Raw genomic sequence first — 10,499 nt, forward strand, 5'->3', positions numbered from 1 at the left:
CTTGTTGTTTACCATGTCTATTTATAAGGTAAGCTCTTTGGGGCAGGGATTGTCTTACCTTTTTTTTTGGTAATGCTTAGCCCAACAATGCACTGATCTCAGTTGTGGTCTCTAGGCACTACTGTAATATAACTACACAAAAACATGGTCAAATTTAAGTGAATCAAGCAATTAACTAAAATCATTTTCTAGACCCTGTTTGAAGCTGTATACATTGTAAATTCAGAATTGATGAATTCATCGTGATGGCCTCCTTTGCCTCTTCATGCAAAGGAATCAGTTTGTCCCACAACAAGAAATTTTACTGAACTAGTACAGCTTGGTAATTAACTATACTCATATGGAGGATAGCTGATGAGCAGGACTTCCTCCTCTACATATCTTGCACTCTGTCTCTTGCTTCTGTGGGACTAAGCAAGGGAAATCAGCCCAACTTTACTACTGTGGGCTGCAGATTCAGTACAAAAACTAGGAACAGTATCCGTATAAAAGTACTTTAATCCTTTTTTAGAGCATTGGGTAGAAATGGTCAGCTGTTTTGGAAGGTGGACTGAAGGCTAGGTTCAAAATATATTGGTTGAAAGAGTGGCTTTCCCTTTCCCAATTGCTTGAACTGGACAATGTTGAAAGTCAGCGAGATTTTTCAAACCCCAACAATTTCAACAATTTTTCAACCTCAACAATTTCAGGTTCAAAGCTGCCAAGTCTCTCTAAGAGACCTTGTATTTTTCAAGGAATTTGAAGGAGGCACAGTTGTGGTTTTGCTTGCTTTTAACCAACCAGGAAGGATGCAGATCCATTTCACAGGTTTGCAGCTCTAGACATTTTTCAGAGCTCCTGAGCTTCAGTATGTGTGATGGAGCTAAATTCAGCCAGAAATAATAGGGTGAATAGTACAGCCTAGTAATGGAGTCATTAAGATTAAGCTCAAGTTGGCATTCTATGGCTCTATGTGAGGCTAGAAGAGATCCACACAAAAGCACAGATCCTAAATATTACCCTTCTAAGGCAGAGCAAGCAATTGTACTTGTATGTATATAGTACCTTCACATAAGGGGCAAGACTTGAGGCCCTGGTAGGGTGACCAGACGTCCCGATAAAATTAGGACTGTCCCGCTAATTAGTTGTTTGTCCCGCATCCCAACCGATGTACTGTCCCGATATTTTGTTTCGGCGGCACTCCAGCTTTTTTTTTTTTGCTTGGGGCAGCAAAAACCTAGAGCCGGCCCGGGGGGGGGGGGGGGGGGGGAAGAGGGTGTGTGGGGGTTGCCCCTCATGTGTCCCGATATTTTGTTCTTGTCATCTGGTCACTCTAGGCCCTGGAGCTTAAACTTCAATCATTCCTACAAGCACAAAATCATAGCAGAATAATAAAGGCTCAGTGGAGCTACCAAAAAAAAAAAAAAAAAAAAAAAAAAAAAAAGTAACTATCTGGGCCAAAAAGAAAAAGGAGTACTTGTGGCACCTCGGAGACTAACCAATTTATTTGAGCATGAGCTTTCGTGAGCTACAGCTCACTTCACCGGATGCATACCGTGGAAACTGCAGAAGACATTATATACACACAGAGACCATGAAACAATACCTCCTCCCGCCCCACTGTCCTGCTGGTAATAGCTTATCTAAAGTGATCATCAAGTTGGGCCATTTCCAGCACAAATCCAGGTTCTCACCCCCCCACCCCCATACACATACAAACTCACTCTCCTGCTGGTAATAGCTCATCCAAAGTGACCACTCTCCCTACAATGTGCATGATAATCAAGGTGGGCCATTTCCTGCACAAATAGCCTGGATTTGTGCAGGAAATGGCCCACCTAGATTACCATGCACGTTGTAGGGAGAGTGGTCACTTTGGATGAGCTATTACCAGCAGGAGAGTGAGTTTGTGTGTGTATGGGGGTGGAGGGGTGAGAAAACCTGGATTTGTGCTGGAAATGGCCCAACTTGATGATCACTTTAGATAAGCTATTACCAGCAGGACAGTGGGGCGGGAGGAGGTATTGTTTCATGGTCTCTGTGTGTATATAATGTCTTCTGCAGTTTCCACGGTATGCAGCCGATGAAGTGAGCTGTAGCTCACGAAAACTCATGCTCAAATAAATTGGTTAGTCTCTAAGGTGCCACAAGTACTCCTTTTCTTTTTGCGAATACAGACTAACACGGCTGTTATTCTGAAACCTATCTGGGCCAAGCATCTAAACTGCACTAATTGCCCTAACATGAACTGGAAAATAAAAAGATTTTACTATCCACCCCACCCCTCCCAAGAAAAGGGACCTACAGGAGTAGCAACAGACAATAGTGAGTACTTGCTTATACCACCAGCAACAATAAGAAGAAATTATGTAGCAGTTGGTGCTGTGGCTCCTTATAATCAATCAGATACAGGATGTGAGGAGAAATGCAGGGCGTGCATGCAGCTCCTGTGGAACCCACCATCCAGAAAGTTTTAAACTGATGTTTAGATCATCAGCGACCATACTGTTTTAGGGGTCTATGCACCAAGGCCAGAACGCACATTCTAGAACAGGGGTCAGCAACCTTTCAGAAGTGGTGTGCCGAGTCTTCATTTATTTACTTTAAGTTTTTGCATGCCAGTAATACATTTTAACATTTTTTAGAAGGTCTCTCTATATAGGTCTATATATTATATAACTAAACTATTGTTGTATGTAAAGTAAACAAGGTTTTAAAAATGTTTAAGAAGCTTCATTTAAAATTAAATTAAAATGCTGATCTTAAGCCGCCGGCCCGCTCAGCCCACTGCTAGCCTGGGGTTCCGTTCACCTAGGCTGGCTGCAGGCTGAGCGAGACCTGCAGCGGGACCCCGGGTCGCAAGGGGCCAGCAGACAGAAACCCAGACTGGCAGTGGGCTGAGTGGCTCAGTCCGCTGCCAGTCTGGGGTTCCATCCGCTGGCTCCTGCCAGCCAGGGTCCCGGCTGCTGGCCCCGTTCAGCCTGCTGCCAGTCTGGGATCCCGGCCCTGCCCAGGTAGAGTGGGTACCTACCTTCTCCCTGGTTCTAGCCCATTCTCTTCCTCTCTCTCTGCACTGAACTGAGGGTGGGAAGTGCACTGAGCACAGGGCTGGGGGTGAGGGAGCAGGCTGGGGGTTGGGGTGTAGGGTCTGGCCAGGAGCTAGAATGAGGGAGGGGGCTCAGGGTTGGGGCAGAAGGTTTGGGTGTGGAATGCTTATCTGGGCAGCTCCCATTTGGTGCGAGGGTGCAGGTGGGAATGGGGGGGGGGGTGCAGGAGCTCCCGTTTGGTGCTCAGGGTGGGGGTGGGAATGTGGGGAGTGCAGAAGTCAGGGCATGGAGTGTGGGGGGCTGGGTATGTGTGGGGGGTGCTGGAGTCAGAGCTCGGGTCATGGGGGGATGCAGGGGTCAGGGCAGGAGGCTGGGATGTGTGGGGGGTGCAGGGGTCAGGGCAGAGGGCTGGGAGTGTGGGCTAGGGTCGTGGGGGTGCTCCCAGCCCCCTGCCCAGAGAGGCTCACAGCAGGGGGCTGGAGGGGATATGCCCTGATTCCATCCCCCCTTCCCCACCTCTTCTCTGCCTCCTCCCCAGAGCAGTGAACGCGCTGGGGCTTCGCTTCTCCCCCTCCTGCACAAGGGCCACCAGCTGATCGGCTGAAGGGAGGGAGAGGAGGAGGAGGGGCAGGAACCCAGCACGCTAGGGGAAGAGGTAGGGGAGGTTGCCTGTTCTGTAGCAGCAGCCGGCAGGACCAAGCTTCTTCACCCTGCCCCCACAGGGGGCAGAGAAGAGCGGGCCGGGGCAGGCAGGATTTTTAATTGCACGCTGCTGCCTGGGTTTGACAGCGGGGTGAGCGGGGCCGGCGGCTGGGACCCAGCAAGCAGCAGTGTGCCATTAAAAATTGGCTTGCGTGCCATCGGTTCTAGAACAGGGGTCGGCAACCTAACACTCTTTAATGAGGACGTAACGCTGCCAATTAAAAAAACTAATTGAGGGAAAAACCTATATTAAACTAATACAGATCTAATTTCCTCAGCTAGCATGCCCATCAAGCTAAAGGTGTCAGAGCATGCAGAAACTCAAACTTTGCCACAACTATCAGATTTTTGTAGTGTTGTCGGCAACTGCAGAGACTGATTTTAAGGCCCCCTGTACTAATAACTGTGTGAGTGAACCCCTGTGCTCAGGCAAAGCCCCTTTTGACTCTCACCAAAGACTCTCAGTGGATGATCGAAGAGTGAAAAAAGTTCAGACCAATATATCAAACAGTTAAAAGGAAAACAAAACCTCCCTTTTTTTTAAATCTGAAAGTATAGCACCACCTTTAAGGAATTATCTGAAACCGTATTTTAGCTATTTCTACCTGGTATATACCCCATTATCTATACATTTTTCAACTTTATAAAAGAGCTACCTCACTGATTTAATTATCGTTGAATTAAGTAATAGATGACCACTAGAAATACAGTAACATGTAATTTTAAAGTGCTGATGAAAAAATCATTTTTAGTACATTTTATGGGTGTCACATAGTTGTACTTGTGCAGAGAAAGGCACAACACGACTGGAGAATATCTACAAATTTCCTTTCCCTTACCTAAACTTAAAGAACTAGCAAAACTGAAAATTTTACACATCTAATTTACTTAAACTTTTTGTTTTCTATATTTTTTCAATCTGGTTTCTCTTTTTAGACACTGTCAAGTGAGTGTCAGGTCCTGGTTCTCATGCACTAGTACAATGCTGCAAAGTTTGCATTCACCACTGGTTGGGAATATTTATTTGTTAAAAAGTTACACTGGAATGTGATATCATACAGTTGGGTGTTTTGGGTTTGTTTTGTTTTTAGCATTGTTGTTTTAAATACACAATCCAAATTCTGGACCAAATTTGGCCTGTCGCTTTCAAGTCCCTCAATCTCTCTTCTCCAGTCACTTGTTCTCCCTCTCCTACCCCACAAAAACAAAAAACCAAGATGTACCATCAGACAGGACATATTCAGGACAGAACAAAACCTTCTGCTTCATGTCCGTCTTTTTGTGTGTCATTAACTCCAAACGCTTTCCTCGAAATAAGCTACATTATAATTTACCACTCCCACTGTGTGGAGAGATACAGCACCAGTACGATCACCCATGAAATCCTCTCAGCCTAGACAAAATAAAGTCTACTCACCTCATATACAGGTTTCAAAACAACTAGAGCACCACAGTAGACATGACTGAGCATCCCCATTCCTTCTCATTGCTCCTACTGCAAGGCTGCAGTGTGCAATTGGAAGTTTTAAAAAAAAATTCTCAGGGATTGTCTACACTTACGGTGCAGCTGCACCGCTGTGGCACTTAGAGAAGACTCTACCTGCACTGAGAGGCGAGCTCATAAGTACTCCACCTCCATGAGAAACAGTAGCTATATCAACAGGAGAAGCCCTCCCACTGACATAGTGCTGTCTACGCTCGGGGTTAGGTCAGTATAACTGCATTGCTCAGGGTGTGTGGATCTTCCACATCCCTGAGCAAAGCAGATATAAATACAGAAACTGGTAGTATAGACCAGTGGTTCTCAACCACAGGTACATGTACCCCTGGGAGTACACAGCGGTCTTCCAGGGGGTACATCAACTCATCTAGATATTTGTCTAGTTTTATAACAGGCTACATAAAATGCACCAGCAAAATCAGTACAAACTAAAATTTCATACAGTCAAGGGCTTGTTTATACTGCTCTATATACTATATACCAAAGTGTAAGTACAATATTTATATTCCAATTGATTCATTTTATTGTACGGTAAAAATGAGAAAGCAAGCAATTTTTCAGGAATAGTGTGTTGTGACACTTGTATTTCTCTGTCTGATTTTGTAAGCAAGTGGTTTTTATGTGAGGTGAAACTTGTGGGTACACAAAACAAATCAGACTCCTGAAATTGATACAGTAGTCAAGAAAGGTTGAGAGGCACTGGTGAAGACCAAGGGCGTGTCTACACTTGCCACTTAAAGTCCAAAAAGTCCCTTTTTTGCACAAAAACGGTGGAAGCGTCTCCCCTTGCCAATTACTTTTTGCGGTGAAACTCAGAAGTTTCATTGCAAACAGAAAACCACCTCCACAAGAGGCATACAGTTCTTACCGGTGATACTTTTGCGGTGATGTGCAAATGGAGACATGTTCTTCCTGTTTACACAGCTTTTAGCCTCTGGACGATATCCCACAGTGCCTATGTGACCACTCTGGCCAGCAGCTCTGCTGCTCTGATGCCAGATAAACTGCCATCTGCCCCTCCCCCTGTAAAGCCCGCCCCTCCCCCTGTAAAGCCTTGGAGAACTTTGAAATTCCCCTTCCTGTTTTCTTGGCAAATACTCACTTATCATCTGGCCAGGTGACAATGGCTGCTCCATGGAGCAGCGGATCCCCTGCTTGGAGCAATGCTGAGCTACTGGAGCTGATCAGTGTTTTGGGAGAGGAGGCTGTGCAGGGACGCAAGATGCCCCACGATCATGCCCCCTCCTTCCCACAAGACCTATCCTCAAAATGGAGAGAGCTGTACTCTTGAATAGCTGCCCTCAGTGCGCTGCTCTCATTGGCGATGGAAGTGCTGCAAATGTGAACACAATCTGTGGAAGTAAGTGAGAACACAAACCAGCGCTTTTCTTTTACTGATTCTCTATCACCAGTGAAACTGACAGCGCAAAAACTCTGCAAGTGTAGACATAATCCAAATCGCAGTTTTGCAATGTTGGGAGACCTAATGTAGCTGGGACTGAGACTTACTCTGAGACTAAAGGTATTTCTATGCTACAGCACTGCACCTGTGCCGCTATAGTGCGGATACTTCCTACATCAACAGAAGGGGTATTTTTGTCCATGTATATAATCCACTTCTCAAGAGGCAGTAACTAGCCCAAAAGAGGAATTCCTCTGTTGGCCTAGCTGCATCTAGTCATGGTTAGGTCAATTTAACTATGTTGCACGGGACACAAAGTTTTTCCACAGCTCTGAGTGCTACAGTTGTCAATCTAATTTTTAGGTGTAAACAAGGCCTAAGTTACTGTCCCTTTAAAGAGTTACACATGTCATTAGACCAACTGCACATGGGAAGCAGTATCTGTAGTTTCATTTCCTGGGACTGTTATTTTGCATTGGAGGATCAGGGAAGGAAACTGAAGGGACAACTTGGAACTTACAGCAAGCAGCTCCTAATGCAAAAAGATGCCATTCATGACCCCAGCTCCCTAAATAAATCCCAAATTCCTATTTACTTGCCCTTCACTGAAGCTGTAGCCCAATTTAAACAGCTTCCCACATTCAACCAGTCTCAACATCCCCATCCAGCCATTTCCCTTTCCTGCCATCAACCCCACACGTTACCCAATACATGTGCCATACACTCTTCTCCTCTTGGTCCATCCTTACTCCCCTTCCCCTTGAGCCCTCCCACACCCACCAACTTCAGCCCCACCAGCCCTCTCCTACCCCCACCAATCTCATCCCCTCCCCCTTGAGCCCCCGCTAACCTAAACCCTCCACCAGCCCCCTCACATCCACCTTCCTCACCCGCACCTACCTCTCTCGACTCCCCACCCCCTTGACCTCCCACACCCACCAAGCACACCGCTCCAGCCCCCACCTCAGCCCCCTCCACACCCACCATCCTCATTCCGCTCTCCCTCCAGCTCTCCCACACCCACCAATCTCGGCCCCACTATCCCCACACCCAACAACTACACACACACCCAAAACCTAACTCCCCAGCTCCTGGAGCCCCCCCCACCCAGCATCGTCGCCGCCACCATAAGGCCCCCTCCCACCAACTCACCCCTGTGTCCCCTCCCCCACCTACTGGAGCCCCCACCCCCGGCCCCTCACACGAACGCACCCCTGTGTCTCTTCCCCTCCCCCCGACCCCCGCAAATGCACCCAAACAAAAGAGCAGCTGCCGGCCGCCGGCCGCTCTCACCGCGCCTTGCCGGATCCGGTGTCCAGGCCGCGACGCTGGGGTCCAGCCTAGGGTCCGTGCCCACAATGCCAAGCGGCTCCCTGCACTACCCACCCAGCCGCAGCCCCATGTCCCGGCACCGTGGAGCCAATGAAGGCCCGGCTTAGGCCCCGCCTCCCCGACCGCACACACCTCGCACAAACCGACGCAGCTGCGGAGCACCCTCATTCCATATACATGAGGAGCGCTCAGTGATTGGCCGAAGCGGGGTGGCGCGTGAGGGGCCGGCTCAGTAACATTATTAACGGTTGCCACGCAGGGGAGGGGAGCGCGCGAGCTGCACAGGGGTTACTACAAGGCATTCGCTGCCGGGGTCAGGCGCTGTAGCGCGCAGGGCGAGGGAAGGCGGGGCCTCGGACGGGGAAATAGGCTGGTGGGGCTGAGAGCGCGAGTAACGGATTTCCACTGACACTGTGCTACAAGTAACAGTTGCCATTCAAATGCACTAGTGTCCATGGAGTAATTTATTATGCAAATAGTGTATATTACTGCACATTGTGTAAATAATTACTATGCAAACAACTATTGCCTTGCAGGCACCCTCCCCTCATTTAGTGCTGTAATATAATCCCTAATCACTTTGTAAACTCAAAGATTTACAAGTACTTGAACTGTGTCATTTTAGTTAATGTAAAGAAGGAGCAACATTTTAAATGAGGGAGATTCATTTTGTGTTTACAGATGCTGTACTATTTGAAAATAAGTATCAATGCAGCAACATTATAATCAGAAGCACAAAATGAAGCAATTTTTTTTTTTAACTTTTAGAGCATGCGTACACTATAATATGAACATTTTACAACTCTTAAGTATGTTGAAGTAAGTGTGAAGTGGTAGAGAGATAACCACTTCCCCCTAGGCCACTTTCTCCATTTTTTTCTTCAGTTGCTCCTATTAATTTTTAGCAGGGTACAGTTCATACCAAACAGTTAAAATGATTGGTACCCTGATCTATTACTCCTGTCTTCTCAGAATACAAGGACTCTTTTTATGTTAGGAGAGAACAGGAATATTCCCCTCAGGTCATCTGAGACTTATAGGCACCAGAAAGACTCATAGCTTGGCCTGGGCTGCCTGCTTCATGGTTTCCTTCTTCTGACATATGTGAGTTGTAGAGGTGTCCTTGTAATTACATGAATCTCCTTCAGAAAGGGAGGAAAATATTGCAAGATGGAAATAGTATATGAGAGATTTCTGAGCTTATTATAAGCAGCATGAAGGATCACAGGCCAATACCTATAATGCTGCTATCACTTGTAATATCACAGCATTAGATTAAAAATTCAAGAGTTCTTCTATAGTCATGAGGATAAGAAAAGGAACAATAGAAGCCTGTGTACCTGGAAATGGAAGAACCAGTCACCCACTTGTTCCAAGGAAGGAAAAAAATTTAATAATTTCAGAAGGAGGGAGTTGAAGTGACATTCCGCCAAGGGATTCACTTGGTTCAACAAACACATGCCAAATTAAAGACAATAGATAGGATGTGAATACAAAAGGGGAGAATTCAGAGTTGTGATGAACTCTCTGGCTTGAACTTCTAGTCTTTTAAATTTTACTTCAATCAGTCAAAGGACAGTTCCACGATAAAACAATAGCTATTTTATGTAAACACAGACAAGACTTCACAGGGTTCAGATTGCACTCAGAAAGGGAGAGTGCCTCGTGCATTATTATAGTTGGTGCGTGGATGACAGAATGAATCCTCTTTTTCTTGTGCTTACCTATGGGTGTTCTGTAAGAAATGACCACGCTGGGTCAGACCAATGGTCCACCTCACCCAGGATCCTGTCTTCCAATTGGTTTTGCTGGGAGCCTCCAGAATTACACTCTGTCTCCCGGAGGCTACTGAAGCCAAACCAGGAGATTTTAGGCTGCTAAAAGTCTGTCAGCACAGCAGGGCTAAGGCAGGCTCCCTGCCTGCCCTGACCCTGCACTGCTCCTGGAAGTTGCTAGCAAATCCCTGCAGCCCCAGGGAAGGTGGGGGCAAGGGGTCTCAGTGTATTGCCCCCATCCCAAGTGTGACTCTGCAGCTCCCATTAACCCAATGGGAGCTGTGGGGGCAGTGCCTGCAGGCACAGACAGTGCAGAGTCCCCTGCCCCATCCCAGGGACGTGCTGGCCGCTTCCGGAAGCTGCACTGGGCCAGGGAGCCTGTCTTAGCTCTTACTGTGCCACCAACCGAGGTAAGTGCTGACCAGCCAGACCCTCACCCCCTCCTAAACCCCAATCTCTTGCCCCAGACCTGAGCCTACTCCCAGACACAAGGCGCAGGGCAAAGGTGTTTGGGTTTGTGTGATTAGACAGTTTGCAAGCCTACTTCCAATAGGTGCTTCAGAGGGAATGAACAGAACAAGTACTCATTGTGTAATCCCTCCTCTGTTGTCCAGTCCCAGCTTCTGGCAGTCAGAGGCTCAGGCCACCCAGAGCATAGGGTTGCATCCCTAACCATCCTGGCTAATTGATGCCATTGAGGGTCCTATCCTCCATGAATTTATCAAATTCTTTTTTGAACCTTGTTATAGTTTTGGCCTTTA

General features: G+C 47.1%; 1 protein-coding gene across 6 annotated transcripts in view; it reads right to left on the reverse strand.

The window, feature by feature from the left end:
• Positions 1-8,072, reverse strand: part of ACSL3 (acyl-CoA synthetase long chain family member 3) — a 109,048-nt gene extending 100,976 nt beyond the window's left edge. For 3 of the 6 annotated variants that reach the window (XM_077826943.1, XM_077826944.1, XM_077826946.1), the window contains exon 1: positions 7,925-8,072. The gene's annotated coding sequence lies outside the window, so the exon portion shown is untranslated. Of the gene's footprint in view, positions 1-6,331; positions 6,582-7,924 lie in introns of all 6 variants that reach the window. The other 3 variants (XM_077826947.1, XM_077826940.1, XM_077826945.1) reach the window with 2 other exon arrangements.
• Between the last annotated feature and the right edge of the window lie 2,427 nt (positions 8,073-10,499).

Source organism: Eretmochelys imbricata, chromosome 9, assembly GCF_965152235.1.
Source record: "Eretmochelys imbricata isolate rEreImb1 chromosome 9, rEreImb1.hap1, whole genome shotgun sequence".
NCBI lineage: Eukaryota > Metazoa > Chordata > Testudines > Cheloniidae > Eretmochelys > Eretmochelys imbricata.